Below are 15,931 nucleotides of genomic sequence, written 5' to 3'. Positions count from 1 at the left end.
GGCAAATGCTACAAATCAGGACTCCTCCCACCCCTAACAACTGGGTGCTGGACATTTACCAGCACATTACTGCTTGGCTGAAATATCCATGCACCTGATCAGGGGTCTTATTGAACAGGGTGTTATTAAATTTGTGTGATGAGTTTCTTGAAGCTGCTACTACTCATCTGACATGTAGAGTAGGATCCTGTAGCTGTCAGCAAAGGAATGGGGGATAATTGGTCCTTCACCATAGGGATATTTGAAGTGCACTCCTTATGTCACCTTCAGCTGATTTCAGAGGTCCAAGTGTTCCAACAGAGGTCTTCATGATAACCAAATGGAATAGCTGCCCTTTTCAGAAATCTGCTACTACAGGCTCAAACTCTCTAAGACAGTTAGGATGAAGGATAACCTAATAGAGGAGTGGTAGGTCCAGCCAGGGTAGGGAAGTTATATGTGAAATAGCTGAAGGTATGTGCATTAGTCTATTAGGGCTGCCATAACAAAAAAACACAGACTGGGTGGCATAAACAACAAATATGTTCTCATACAGTTCTGGAAACTGGAAGTCCAAGATCAAAGTTTTGGAAAGTTTGCTTTTTCCTGAGGCCTCTCTCCTTAACTTGTAGATGGCTGCCTTCTTGCCATGTCCTCACATGGTCTTTTCTATACACTTGAGCATCTCTTGTTACAAGGATACCAGTCATACATACATACATAGATACACCAACCAGCCAACCAACCAACCAACCAACCAACCAACCCATCCTATTGGATTAGGGGCCTACCCTTATGACCATATTTAACTTGACTTACCTCTTTAAAGGCCTTATTTCCAAATACAGTCACATTAGGGGTTAGAGTTTCAGCACATGAAATTTAAGGGGACACAATTTATCCTATAAGAATGTGTCATTGTGCTTTAACTATCTGGGCTCACACTGTATTCCAGTCAAGCACCTTGTAGTGAGTGATGCAAGACTGTGGAGCCGAGACCTCTCATCTACTCCAGGGATTCCTTCTCTTTTCTCCTGGGTGCCCTTTCCACTTTTCAGCAATCTCCAACTTCACTAAGTCTTACCCCATCCACCAGTTCCTACCTCAAGTCCCATTTCTCTTATCTAGTCTTCCTTGACTCCTACTGGTTGGAGAGAATTCTCCCTCACCTGACTCACCTTAGCACTTTTGCTCTGAATTATTAACTTGGTAATGAATCTCATCAAGCTTTGCAATGCCTTTTTTGATATTATCTAAATATATACATAGCATGTATTTAGGGCTTGTCTGTCCAGCTAGATGGTGGGTACCCTAAGAAATGGACCACATCTTACTTTTCTCAACAACTTCCCCCATTTAGTGATTAATTAGCTGTAAGATGTCAGTAAATATCACAGAACTGATGTCCTTTCCTGAAATGGTTAAGGTCATTACATGCTCATAAGTGTGTATGGAGTCAGTAAATAATACAGAATATTACTTAGTAAGTAATGTACTCAGTAAGTACTGAGGCTTTTTTTTTCTTAATCACAGATACCAAGCTGGAATTCTCCATTAAGTGCTCCTGGAATGTCATTTGTGGGCACCATTGTTCCATTGAGTTATAATGACTTGTAACTCTGGTATAGAAGAGACCCAAATTCCAGTTCTGATTTTCCCAGTTACTGGCTATCTGGTCTTGGAGAAGTTAGCCTCCCTAAGGCTCAGTTCTTCCATCTGTAAAAGAATACCTTATTTCACAAAGGGTGACAAAAGAGTAAGATATAAATAGTAGCACTAGATAAATAGTAGGTGTTTACCATTAGTATTGCTCTGGTATACAGAGATTAAGAAGTACAAACTTTAACCAAAAATATCAGTCTCTACTCTGAACCAGGAGTAACTTGGATAATGAGAAATATTTGCACACTATCACAGAATCAGCTCTTCAAAGAGCCTATTTAGTGCCCTGTGCGGAATGCCCTTGAAACTAAGAATATTGTGAAGAATCTAAGAGAAACATTTTCCTATTTATGATGAGTTGACTTCTAAAAACTTTTGACCTCATATTGTCATCACCTCCCTCCCCAAGTTCTACTTCTCCTTGTAAAGCATAAAACATTGTTACCTACAGAATGCCATATTTTGAATTGTATTAATCTGGAGCCCATTAGGTTGCATAAGAAGTACTATGTCATTAAACAGAAAAGTTAGCATGACATTTGTCCTGAAGTTAATGATAAAATGAAGTTAAATCATATTCAGTGTTTTCTCAGAGATGTTCAAGAAAAAATATTAGTGGAGAAAGAGGAAAGTGATACAGGAACAAAAATTTCACATAGTGTTTCTATTTGCTCAGGAGTGAGCTCAGGTGGGAGAGATCCTGTAGGGAGAGCAAGAGGTGGTGAGTAGGGAGACAGTGCAGTCCTGTGTTTCTTTAGGGCAGCCTGTGCAAAGGAGAAGCTTCCTGAAAGGTGCAAAATGGCCTGTCAGCTTTTCTACATGTTCTAACAAATTAAACATACATCCCAAAAGGTATACTGCAAAATTAAAGTCCATTTATATAAGCTGTAAAGTTTCCCTTGTGTGTTCTGGCAAGCACAAATGTGACTGGGAAATGTCTGTGGGTTGATTCCTTTGTGAATTATATGGAGCTGACACGGCTGAAATCCACAATGGCCCAGATGAGGACAGAAGCTTGTGCTGGACAAGGGGCCCATATGTATAAGAAAGTAATATTAATCTTCACAGAGCAAAGTGGTGAAAAATTATTAAGGCTGCTTCCTCAAGAAACTCTGAACACAATGAATGATAAAAATGCCAGGTACAGTGAGATGTTAGATACTGCTCTGCTATTCTGAGGTGCCAGGTATTTCTCTAACTGTTATCCAAGTAGGTGAATCTTGTGGGGAAACCATTTCTAGCCTGAGGAGAGCATCAGCAGCTATCTGTACTGAGTGGTAACAATAAAGCTTGTAGGAGGTGCCAAAGGAAATGGTGGGGACCTCTGTAGTGGAGGTGACACGAAGAGACAAGCCATAGTAAAGGTATACAGAAAGAGGACCCTGCCTGGTGTACAATGATGCGTAATGTCATGGCCCAAATCATCTGACCCTGTGGATTTTAAATTGCTCTCAGGGAAGTGTTCATTATTAAGAATTAAGATGGGATCATTGCAGCAAGGAATATGGTTTTGGTTATTTCTGCAGTCATTCTAGAAATCCAAGTTCAGTGTTAGGCATTTATTTGTCTTTATTATTTATTTTGGATCTCCATAGCAGTTTGCATCTCTCTGACTTGTGTGATACTTATCTCAGACTGCTTCTTGGAGCCTCTGTGGATGCTCCTCTTCCCTTGGTTATGTCCAGTTGTTGTCAAATGATTTTGGGCAAGTTAGTCTTTCCTAATCATTTCCTTGGATTTTACCTTTGTAGTATCCTTTGTTTGCTACCTCAATTTCTCTTCGCCACTCTCCTTACCTGCACTCTATCTAGTCTAACCTTTCTATCTCTTACCTGAACCTCTCTGGTCGCCTTCCTTTCATCTCTTCCCCTTTGACCTTCCTACTCAGAGCACAGCAGTAGTAACAAGTAACACTGTTTAATAGGTACTTTTTTCTGTGCTCAGCCCTGGGGTGGGTATGTTACATATATTATTTTAATGTTGTAGTACCCCTGGAAATGGTATTATCACTTTCACTGTATAGCTTGAGAGGCTCCAAAAGTATTATAATGTGTTTTATACTAGGAAATGAGGGCCAGAGGTAGAATTATATAACCTAGGGCTGATCGACTGTGTAGTTCATGCTGTTCCCTACTCATGCTATTTTCTCTCCTCAGAAATCTTCAGTGGCTTCCATTGCTTAACAGATTAAGTCTAGGCCCTTTGATGCTGACATTCAAGGCCCTCTAAAATCTAGGCTTTCCTATCAACCTCAGTAATACGTTTTACTTTTTAGCTAAAAAAAAAAAAAAAGGCATCCAAACAAACAAAAAAGCCTATTTTTATTTACACCCATGCTTACTTTCCTAAGTACATTTATACATGCTTTTTCTCCTGCCTGGAGCAGACACTCTGTCACTCCTTCTTCTATGTAAGTAAATCTTGCCCGAGAAAACATTGAGCAGAGTTGGGCCAGAGATCCATTTATTTTCTGGTTCACAAAGGGTATATTGGATCTTTATTAAATAGTCTAAAATGTCCTTTCAATAATGTTTTTCTTTAATATCTTTTTAAAAGACAGTTAAAGTGAATCAGAAAGCAATTAAATGATTAATTGCTACAGTCTGATTCTGCTGCCCTCAGCCTCTGTGGATGCTATCTGACCGATTAACCTCTGTTTCTGAGCCCTGTCTGATTGAGGAAGGCAATGACGGAAAATGCTTGGCCTATCACATGACTGATCTTTGCTGTCATGAGCCATCGTTTTCTAACTGCAAGCTTTCATTTTCAAAGCCCTGGCATGATTTCAGGAGCTGTAAACCCTCATGTGAGTAAGTGAGCAGCAAGAACTGGCAGTTTTTCAATCTCAAGTCTCTTCAGTTTTAAACCCACATTTAGCTGTGATAATTTTTTTTTTCTCCTTAAGCTGGGCATTTTTTTGGTGAATACTCTTTTGATAAATAAAATAGAATGGTGAGAAAATATCTGAGACAAATATGGGTCAGTCCAGTTAGAGCTGACTCTAGAAAAAAAGTCATAATAGCCCCAGAATTAATTACACAGTCAGAGCAGTAGGTGAGAGAGAAATAGGTAAGTATATGGGGTTCCCAGCCTCTTCACTACAACCATTGACTTGGTAGGGAGCACTGAAAATGCACCCCTCAAATTATGAATCCACTGATAGAGATGACCCACATGCCAGTTTGGACAGGTGTTATTTTTGATGTCTTAGGGAAGGTCAAGGAGTGTGGACTCCAAGGTCTAACTCTGAGTGGAATAGGTTTGTGGAATATTAGGGAATGATATGTCATCCAAAAGATTTCTAGTCACAATGCTTAAGTAATTGGGGGTCAATTTAATGTAGAATTCATGGTTTTTAGTACCTTTTTAGCTGGACAATGCAGTTAATGTTGTTTGCATTAATGTTTAAGAGATGAATAGTCTGAAAACAAAAATGTGAATATAGTCTAAAGGACTGCCTCAAAGATTTGTTCCTGCCCGATGGTTTTATTTTGAAATTTTTATATCATGTTTTATTATTCTCTTTTTATTTTATTTCTTAGATTTCAAAATAAATTGGTAAGAGGAGGAAAAAGGAGGGGGAAAAACTGTACTCACCATCTGAATGTCATAGTCAGCCATGTATATGAAAGCAGATTGTAACTTACATACCGAGTTTTGATTGTGCATCTGTTTTTTTGTTATAGTCTTCATCTTATATCTAGCAAATAATTACTGGTCATCAAATGTCCTTATAGTAAGTACCATCTTAGGAAACTGTATGTAAGGAATCCTATAAAGGAAAAAACTATATTATCAATGTATGGAGCTCATAGAAGACAGTTGTAGACACCTTCAGAAATAATAGTAGCTTACATTTACAGAGCACTCACAATATGCTGGGCATTGTTTTAAATGCTTCACATTGTATTAGTTCATTTAATCCCTCAACAACTGTATGAGATAGGTTCTATTTCCCCTGTTTTATGAATAAGAAAACTGAGGCACAAAGAGATTATATATTCATTATAGTCACATATCTAGGAAGTGGTGGAACCATAATTTGAACCTAGACAATCTGAATCCAGAATTTAAAAAATTTAAAGCATAACCAGAATTAAACTAATTTTGCTAATTTTATATTTCTTTTTTATATATATAGCTTGTTAAAAGAGTTTATTTTTGGAGAGAGAGAGCACAAGCAAGGGAGGGGCAGAGAGAGAGAGGGATAGAGAGAATCCCAAGCAGGATTTGCATTATCAGCACAGAGCCCAACTTGGAGCTCAAAGTCACAAACCACAAGATCATGACCTGAGTCCAAATCAAGAGCCAAAGGCTTAATGGATTGAGCTACCCGGGCACCCCTTTTTAGATTTCTTAAACTTACCATCACCATCAGTGAATTCTGAGTAGCGATTAGTATGGAACTTGTAAAAATAGAAAAGGAATTATTTACAGTAAAGCGATGGGGAAAGGGAGTATAAATGAAGAAAGACACTGGTACAAGCACTAGGGTGAGGAGATAAGGGTTCTAGAAGGGTAGTCCTGTCTATAGCCTCTGCTTTGTGCTCACCTGGGCCTCAGCCTGCACTGATGGACAGTGATGGGCACTTGATCTAGGAGTGTGGCTGGTAACTGATTTTTGTCACTCACTGCACTGGTTTCCTCCTCCTCATGCTGGAATGGATAACACTGACAGACAGCTCCCTTGAATTTCCCATCCATGTGAAGCACACCAACCTTCTTGACTTGCAGTTCTTGTGTCCCTCTGCAAAGCCAGAATGTGTTCTTTCTTTTTAGACTTCTTCCCACTCAGAACACTTAGGACAGGACCACCATCTTTTATTTAAATGTTATTTTATTTAAACCCATGGGGCCAGTTGTCTTTTGGAATTACAAGTTTTTCAGATTTTAGAAAGGTAAAATTGTATGTATCCCATATATAATTTCTCTAGTGGGTTCTGGGTCAGCACCCCATAAGTAAATATAATCATATCTCCATGACAAAATGTATGCATCTTCACCATAAGTGACACAAATAATGACCATACTCAACTGTGTCAAGAAAATCAGATTTTGCCACCAAACAAATTTTGTGCCAGATTATGGATAAACATTTTTGATTGCAGGGCTTTTTGTATTTTGGAATTTAGGATAAAGGAATGTGGACAGTATCACCACCTATTCTTTCAATTCTAATCAGAGGCCTGGGCATGAAGATGCTGACAAAGCTATTCCCTACATTTCCTGCTCTGGCCAGGAAGAGATCTGACTCAGGCTGAGCCTGAAGAACCTCAGGTACTCAGGGAGTAGAGTTGACATCTACGCTCTCTACATTCCCTGCAAGTTTGCTGAGCAAAAAGTGATAAAGAAAATACAAACTCAAGAAAGAAAAGATTCTGATTTTTTTTTCATTTGGAAGACCTGTTTACATTACTTAGAAAGGCCTCTCCCCTTCTTCCCTTGGGAATTACTTAGCTTAGCTTGGAGGACCACAGTTTAAAATACAATATAGCAAGTATTATTAAAAACAACCTGTAAAAATGCATTATCCCAAAGATTTAGCAGCTAATTTTCTGTTGTCTTTACTTCTTACATCATTTTTTCCCCCTCAGTGTATAACCTTCTTTAAATTTTATGTCCTGCTCTCAAATTCCTTCTGGGTTTAATGACTAACTTCTATTTGTGTTACCCTGGTGAAGCCTATAGAAGGAAAATCATAAATCAATGGCATATGTTTATAGCTATAAACAGGGGACAGATTCAGAAATATGCAAACGTGCCAAGTACCCTATTTCCTAGAAGTGCAATGCTCAACTCCCAATTAACCTTAGATTTACAAGTCTAATCAAATGGCCTGGTCCATTTCTATTGAGAAGTTGTGCACTGTGTATAATTTTTCACTTGACATAAATCTGTAGTAAATCTTGGGAAGTAAACTTCGTGGAACCAGTCACTCTGTTGAATGAAGCCAGTGTCCCCTTTTAGGGCCCTGAGTTACAATTTCATGAACTGTAAGACATAGTTTGTTAAGGGGCAATCTGTGGTACCTCAAGTACAGGGAGGACAGTACTGACTGCTGATACGGGCTATGTGTGGTGAGGGTAGAAGGACTGTGCTGAGTCACCTATACTTTGCCCCCCAGAGGTTCCTTGAAAATAGAATGTGATTTTAGGAGATAATAGTACCAAATATTTATTTACTATCTTTTTGTGTTACTTAAACATTTTTTTAAACTCTGTGAACTCATTTAATCCTTTTAACAAACAAAGAGGCAGAAACCATTATGATCTTTGTCTTACAGATGAGAAAGCTCAAGTACAGACAGGTTAAGTATACTGTCCATTGAGCCTCAGCTAGTGAGGGAAGAATAGGGCTCTGAATCCTGGCAGTCTTTCTCAAGAGTCAGACCACATAACCGTTGTCACACTGCTTTCCCGGATATCGCATGTTCTGTGACAAAACCTGGCCCAATGGTATGAAGCTCACCACTTGGGTTTCCTTAGAATGTGCTCCAACCCAGTGGTTTTCCCACCTTGAGGCTTTTCAGAATTCCTAGAGGGATGGGAATGGGAGGTAAAGGGGGCTTGGGACGTCATATCCATGTTAGCCAGAACAAGCCAGTGTTTTAAGTATTACTTGCTAGCATTAAGATTCTATTTGAACAAGGAGTTTTGCAGCTCACAGAAGCTTGAAATGACAACTCTAAACAATTGAGCCAGTTAGATCACACAGAAGTCCTACCAACTGCAAAGAGAAATGGGATGTAGAAACCTGGATGCTAGTGCTAAATGATGCTATAATACTCTTTCTTGCTGTAGACAAAGTCATAGATGTGAAATACATGTTAATTATGGATATTACATTTCAGGATGAACTAGATGCTGCTGTCTGGGTGAGACCATAGGATGGTGAAACCAAATTGAATGCTGATGAAGTGGACGCCATCCAGTTCTATGGGCATGGTCTAGGGTTGAGGAAGGTGTGATGAGATAAGAAAGCTTCGTATGAGGGGTGCCTACCTGGCTCAGTCAGTAGACCATGCAACTATTCATCTCAGGGTCATGAGTTTGAGCCCCACGTTGGGCTTACTTTAAAAAAAAAATGAAAGAAACAAAAGAAAGAAAGCGTGGTGTGGAAGGAAAGTCTTGTGATTAAGGAAAGTGGTAAACAGGGCTGAGGTCAGGTACTGAAATAAGAAGCCATACTCTGTGAATTAGATTGCTGAAAGTAGGACCAAAAGAAGTAGAAAAGAAACCAATTGAGGGAAGCAAGATCAGAGATCCAGAATGGAAACTTCTCCTAGAAAATGGCCAGAGCACAGAGGACCTAGGAAGAGACTTTCAAGGCTTTATGTGAATAAAGCCCAGAGGAATAAAAAGCTAGTTATGTAACTTTGTAAAATAAAGTTTATGAAGTTGGTAGATTCAAGAAAATCAAAGGATTACTATAACCTTTTTATCAGATACCTCACCTTGCCCTTGATTAAGTGCACTTAAACCTAGTTGAATGACCTTTTTTTAAAGGTGCTACATAGTGGGTTACTGTCAGTGTGGAGGACAGGTGTGGCCAGCACTCTTAAACCTTTATTTAATAAAGCAAATGCTCTGTCAAGGCTCTGACACTGTATGTCATCAAATAATGATGTTCTTTCATTTATCCTGTGTATTCATTTCCTCATTTAATTGGTTGTCAATGTGGGATTCTTGGATGAACCTGAGGGGAGGTTCCTGAATGACTCCTCTGAAATTATTATACTCGGGTGATCTAGTTATTTCTGTCTCCCTTGCTACACTATGAGCAACCTGAGAGGTGTTAAAAAAACAAAATTAAACTGAGTCAATTTGAAGATCTGATTGGCTTCATTCAACAATTCATGAATTAGGCAGCATCCCATCTAGCAAATAGAAAGGAGCTCAAGGAGGATTTTTATAGTCAGAAGTGGGAAAGAGCAAGATTCTAATAAAAAGTAGGTTGTTTCAGACAAGATCACCTTCCTTTGGGGGAAGGGCAGGGGTCTATCCTGCAGATTACCTTACTAGTGCTAATCAGGTAATTCTAGATTGACTGGTTAAAGGTCACATTCCTAGGAAAGGCTGAAACTATAATTAGGTTAGATATTAAATCTTGGTTTGCTAACTTGGGGCTTAGCACAAGTGACTCCAATTTGGACCTGTTGTCATTTTTCTTTAGCAGGAGGTGAAGCAAGTTGAAACTGGGCGGGGTGGGTGGGTGGGAGGGTAAGCAGTGTATATTAATCCATGCTTGAGCTATAATTCACTTGTTCATTCATTCAACATTTTCTTGAGTATAATGCTTACAATTGAGGACTGAGCACACAGGAAAGAAGATCACAAAGAAATTAACAAAAAGTAAAATAATAATTATTATCGTAATGTGTTGTATGATAATGGAGACACACAGGTGGGACACATAAAGTGGTCTGGAGACATGAGACTGTCTTCCTAGACAGGAAACACTACTTCAGTTATTTTTGGAAAGATTCCTAGGAGTCAGTTGTGTTGGGAGTCCAGCAGGAGGTAAGAGAGAGGACATTCCAATAATAGAAGTGGGAAATAACATGCTATATGTGGCAAAATGCAAGTTGTTTGGGATGACTATGGCAAGGGGTACATGTAGGGGCTGAGATAGACAGGGCTGGGTAGTGATAGGCCTTTTATACTAAGAATTTAGACTTTATACCCAAGACCACTGGGACTATTAGAAGATTGAAATGAAGTCACATTATTGAATTTCTATTTTGGAAGAATTAGATTGGCAGGGATATGAAGAATGTAATAAGGGGAATGATCAAGACCAGGGAAATGTATTAGAAGGTTCCTATAATAACTGAAGTTAAAAACTATTGCTGTGCTGTTACTTACTGCTCTTGCTACTATCACTGCCATTAGTGCTGTTCCTCTACCTAATGCTGCTATTACCACTGCCACTATTCCTACAGCAACAGCACGGAGAGCAGGATTGTTTAAAACTATGAATGAGGATGGAGTCACTGAGAGCATGTAGAATAAAGACAAAAGTGAACTGATGATGATAAGAGGCATGAAAAGCTCAAGAAGAGTCTGTGAGAAGAGTCAGTATAATAGTGTGATTTATAATAAGAAATATATATTTGATCTTTGTCCTGGTTTCTGGCAGAGCTCCTAAAACCCTTGGAATTTCCTAAGTGCTGAGAGCAAGAAAGGTGTCTTATTATGTTAATGAGTGACTTTTGGAGAGCTGGCTAACCCAAGGATTGGGGCTGGTTGCTGAGACAGCCAACCCGGTGATTAAAGAGTTAGAACTTTTAGTCCCACCCCCTTAAACATCCTGGGAGGGGAGAAGAGCCGAAGGTGGAGTTTAGTCACCAATGGCCAATGATTTAATCAACTGTGCCTCTATAAGGAAGCCTCCATAAAAACTCAAAAAGGATGGGGTTCTGAGAGCTTCCAGATTGTTGAATACCTGGAGATTCAGGGAGAGTGGTGTGCTCAGAGAGAATTGAGTCTTGGCACCCCTTCCCCATACCTTGCCCTATGCATCTTTTCTGTCTGGCTGTTCCTGAGTTATATCCTTTTATATTAAAACAATAATCTAGTAAGTAAAATATTTATCTGTGTTCTATGAGCTGTTTTAGCAAATTAATCAAACCCAAGGAGAGAGTCATTGGAATCTATAAACTATAGCCAATGGGTAAGAAAAATAGGTGACAACCTGGACTTGTGATTAGCATCTGAAGTTGAGGATGGGGCAGTCTTGTAGGATCTGATGCTATCTCCAGGTAGACAGTGTCACAATTGAGTTGAATTGTAGGACTCTTAGATGGTGTCGCTTGGTGTGGGGGAAAAGGTCTACACATTGGAATAGGGTCCAGAAACAGAGGAAAGAGGGGCAATCCAAGAGGTAGAAGAAAATCAGGAGATGGGGATCTCCTAGAAACCAAGGAGAGGTGATGAGCACTAACAAGTGATAAGGAAAGTGAAAGAAAGAACTCAAAGTGTATTTGTTTTGGTAGTAGTTTGCTCTCCAAATGCTTCATCAACTTACAGTCAATTGTAATTTGACTAAATTACACTAGTGAAAGACAGAGGGTGAAAGGCTTAACACCTGCTGCTGGTATTAAGTAATATTGTATTATACTACAATTCTTTTGAGTTTTTGAGAAACACTTAAACTCTTAGCCAATGACTAGTGTCAGTGATGGGTGCCTGTTGTTGAGGATGATAGCCTTAGAGACTTCACCACAGAGAAAAGCTGGCTTATTCATTAATTATTTTATTTTATTTTACTTTATTTTATGTTTATTTATTTGCTTATAACAAGCTGGCTTGTTTAAATCTGTTCTCAACAAACTGAGGGTTGATGGGGGGTGGGAGGGAGGGGAGGGTGGGTGATGGGTATTGAGGAGGGCACCTTTTGGGATGAGCACTGGGTGTTGTATGGAAACCAGTTTGACAATAAACTTCATATATTGAAAAAATAAATAAATAAATAAATCTGTTCTCAGATAATAATACACCAGCAAAGACATAATAGCAGGATCCTGCATCATGATGTACCAAGTCACATCTGATGGTTTCAGATACTCCAAGTTAGCAGGAATGGGGAAGTAAAGATAAAACTTGGCCTTTGTGTTTTTTAATTGTTCTCTTCTTGGTTCCTCTGTAACAGCCCAGCAATCCTAGTGGTGTATGTTTGGTAGCATGCGGGGTGACTCACTTGTCTCAGGATCAGCTGTCTGCTGCCCTTCTGTACTTGCCAGGTATACCTGGGGGAAGAAAAGCACTGGCACTCCAACTTCTGACCTGATGTGAATTGTCAAAGCATTTGAAAATCAGGTCTTAGTGTTAAAAACTCTCAATGACTGCCATGGCAGTCAGTACCTTAGAGTATTGATGAGGAACAACCACCTGGCCCATCCATGGTGAAAACCTAAAAACCCATGAACAGAACTATTTTGAGTCATGGATAAGAAGATAAGAGAAAAACTGGTTTTTGCTATTTGCTTATTATTTGAAAGAGATGCAAGAATTTGTACACATATTTTTACCCTGTTCCCATCTTCTTGAAGCTGTTTAAAGTATTCTACAAAAGAGAAATTCCAAGGAGGAGCTGTGACCAATGGATATGAACAAAATTGAGATATCTTTTACTGTAAAGTACAGGCTCTTCTAGCATTTACAAAGATCTAGATAACAAATGTATTCTCATTTCCTGTAATTTTTGTAAAGAAAACAATTCCAGCATCAGTGGAATCTTTTTCAATGTTCTCTGAAGGGTCATTTACCAGTTGAGAGTAAGACATATGTTGGAAGACCTGTCAAGTAATTCTCATTTGCACCACTTATCTTTAGTAAATCTGAGGGCTGACCCTAGATAAAGATAGGACTGTGCTGGCTGAGCTCCCAGCCTACACCAGCAACTTGCCAGCCATATAAGTGAGCCACCTTAGAGATGGGTCCTCATGCCTAGCAGAGTAGGAGGAGAAATGACAGGTCCCTACTGGGCCCTGCCCAAACCACAGATTTCTGAGAAAAATAAATTATTGTTGTTTGGTTAAACCATGAAGTTTTGGGGTGGTTTGTTATGTATCAACAGAATTGGAACATTTGCTTTCCAGGATACCATTCTCCTGTTTTTCTTCTTGCCTCATTGTCACTTTTTCTTGGTTTCTTTGACAGTTCCTCTTTATTTTCCTGTCTTTGTTTTCACTTCTTATTATGTAAAAGTTTAGTCAAAGACAAAATAGACAGCAAAGTATAATGAACCTCCATGTATCAATTACCCAGCTTCAACATTTATCTACTTAGGGCCAGTCTTCTTTCATCCATGCTCCTACATACTTCTCTCCATCCCATTCCATTTTATTTTTAAACAAATTCCTCAGATACTTTTTGCTGTCATATTCTCTTGGTGATCTCACCTGAATTCATAGATTTAAATATATTTCATATGCTGAAGACTCCCAAACTTATTAACTGTACTACAGCATTGTGGCTCAAGGCATGGATTTTGATACTTACATGCTGGATTCAAATCATGGCCCTTCCACCTTTGTGGAAGGTCACCTTTGTGACCTCAGACAAGTTGCTTAATCTGTATGTGCCTCAATTACTCTATCTGTGAAATAAGAGGTGATAATATTTCCTACTACCTTTTGGCATTGTTGTGAGGATTAAATGAGTTAGCACGTGGAAAATGCTTAGAACAGTACCTGCACATATCCACTTGCTGGGTTTATTGTTGCATCTCCAGGCCAGGCATCTTGATTGAACTCCGGGCCTATATATCCATCTGTATTTTCACTCAGATGTCAAATAGATATTGCAAATTTATTATTCTAAAACAAAATTCCTGATCTCCCTACAAACCCCACACAACTCCTCCCTCAGTCTTCCTTATCTCAATTAATGGCATCTTCATCTTTCCATTTGCTTAGCCCAAAGTGCCATGATGTCATTCTTGATTTCTCTCTTGCCTTCAAGAGAAAAGGGGCAGAAAGGGAGATGAGTAGGTATTTGTTGGTAGAACCAACAGAAATGGATGGCAGTCTGTTATGGGGTGGGAATGGGGACGAGAGAGACAGTCGTCAGTGGTGAGTTTTAGATAATTTTCCCTCTAACCTTCATGCTTTTGGCTGAGACCGCCCCCATAATAAAAGACAGATTAAGAGAAAGATTAAGAGAAAACAAACACATTTAATAACACATATACCTCATATAGAGAGAGAGAGGAGATACTCAGGAAAACTGATAAAATTCTCCCAAATGGCCCAATGACCCAACTCACCGCATTATACCACCTTTAGCTAAAGACAAAAGAAAGATATTATCATTATGGGAGGTTATTAGGAAAAGTACAGTAAACAAGGGTAAGATTTTTGGGCAAATTTAAGTGGCCTTCTCCATTGATAAGAGTTTCTTGTGATTTAGAGTCATTCTTCTCTTCCTGGTACAAAGAGGTACATACTTTACAAATGGAGATTTCCCTTATACAGGCATACCTTGTATTGCACTTCACTTTATTGCACTTCACAGAAACTGAGTGTTTTACAAATTGAGGGTTGGTGACAACCCTGTGTCAAACGAGTCTATAGGTGCCATTTTCCAACTGCATTTACTCACTTTATGTCTCTGTGTCATATTTTGGTAATTCTTGTAAAATTTCAATTTTTTTCATTAATATATTTGTTATAGTGATCTGTGATCAGTGATCTTTGATATTACTGTTATGATTGGAGGCACTATGAACCACACCCATATAAGACAGAAGACTTAATTGATAAATGTTGTGTGTATTCTGACTGCTCTATTGACCAGCCATTCCCCCACATTTCTCCCTCTCCTTAGGACACCCTATTCCCTGAGGCACAACAACATTGAAATTAGGCCAATTAATAATCCTACAATGACCTCTAAGTGTTAAAGTGAAAGGAAGGGTTATACTTGTCTCAATTTAAATAAAAAACTAGAAATGATTAAGCTCGGTGAGAAAAGCATGGCAAAAGCCAAGATAGAACAAAAACTAGGCTTCTTGAACCAAACAGCCAAGTTGTGAATGCAAAGGAAAAATTCTTAAAGGAAATTAAATGTGCTACTCTAACAAACACATAAATGATAAGAAAGCAAAACAGCCTATTGCTAATATGGAGAATGTTTCAGTGGCCTGGATAGAAGAGCAAACCAGTCACTTCATTTCTTTAAGCCAAAGCCTAATCCAGAGCAAGGCCCTAACACTCTTCAATTCAATGAAGGTGAGAGGTGAGGAAAGTGAAGAAGAAAAGTTTCAAGGTAGCAGAAGTTGGTTCATGAGGTTAAGGAAATAAGTTGTCTGTATTAACATAAACGTACAAAGTAAAGCAACAAATGCTGACATAGAAACAGCCCAAGCTATCCAAAAGATCTAGATAATAAGATCATTAATGTGGCTACACTAAATAACAGATTTTCAATGTAGACAAAACAGTCTCCTATTGGAAGAAGATGTCATCTAAGACTTTCATAACTAGAGAGGAGAAATCAATGCCTGGCTTCAAAGCTTCAAAGGACAAGCTGACTCTCTTGTTAGGGACTAATGTTGCTGGTAACTTTAAGCTGAAGCCAGGACTTATTTACCATTCTGAACATCCTAGGGACCTTAAGAACCATGCTAAATCTACTCTGGCTGTTATCTATCAACAGAACAACAAAGCCTGGATGACAACACATATGTGGACAAAATGATTTACTGAATATTTTAAGCCCACTGCTGAGGCCTATTGCTCAGAATAAAAGATTTCTTCCAAAACATTTCTGCTTATTGATGGTGCACC

Source organism: Felis catus, chromosome B1 (assembly GCF_018350175.1).
Source record: "Felis catus isolate Fca126 chromosome B1, F.catus_Fca126_mat1.0, whole genome shotgun sequence".
Lineage (NCBI taxonomy): Eukaryota > Metazoa > Chordata > Mammalia > Carnivora > Felidae > Felis > Felis catus.
Note: the sequence above shows the minus strand (reverse complement) of the source record.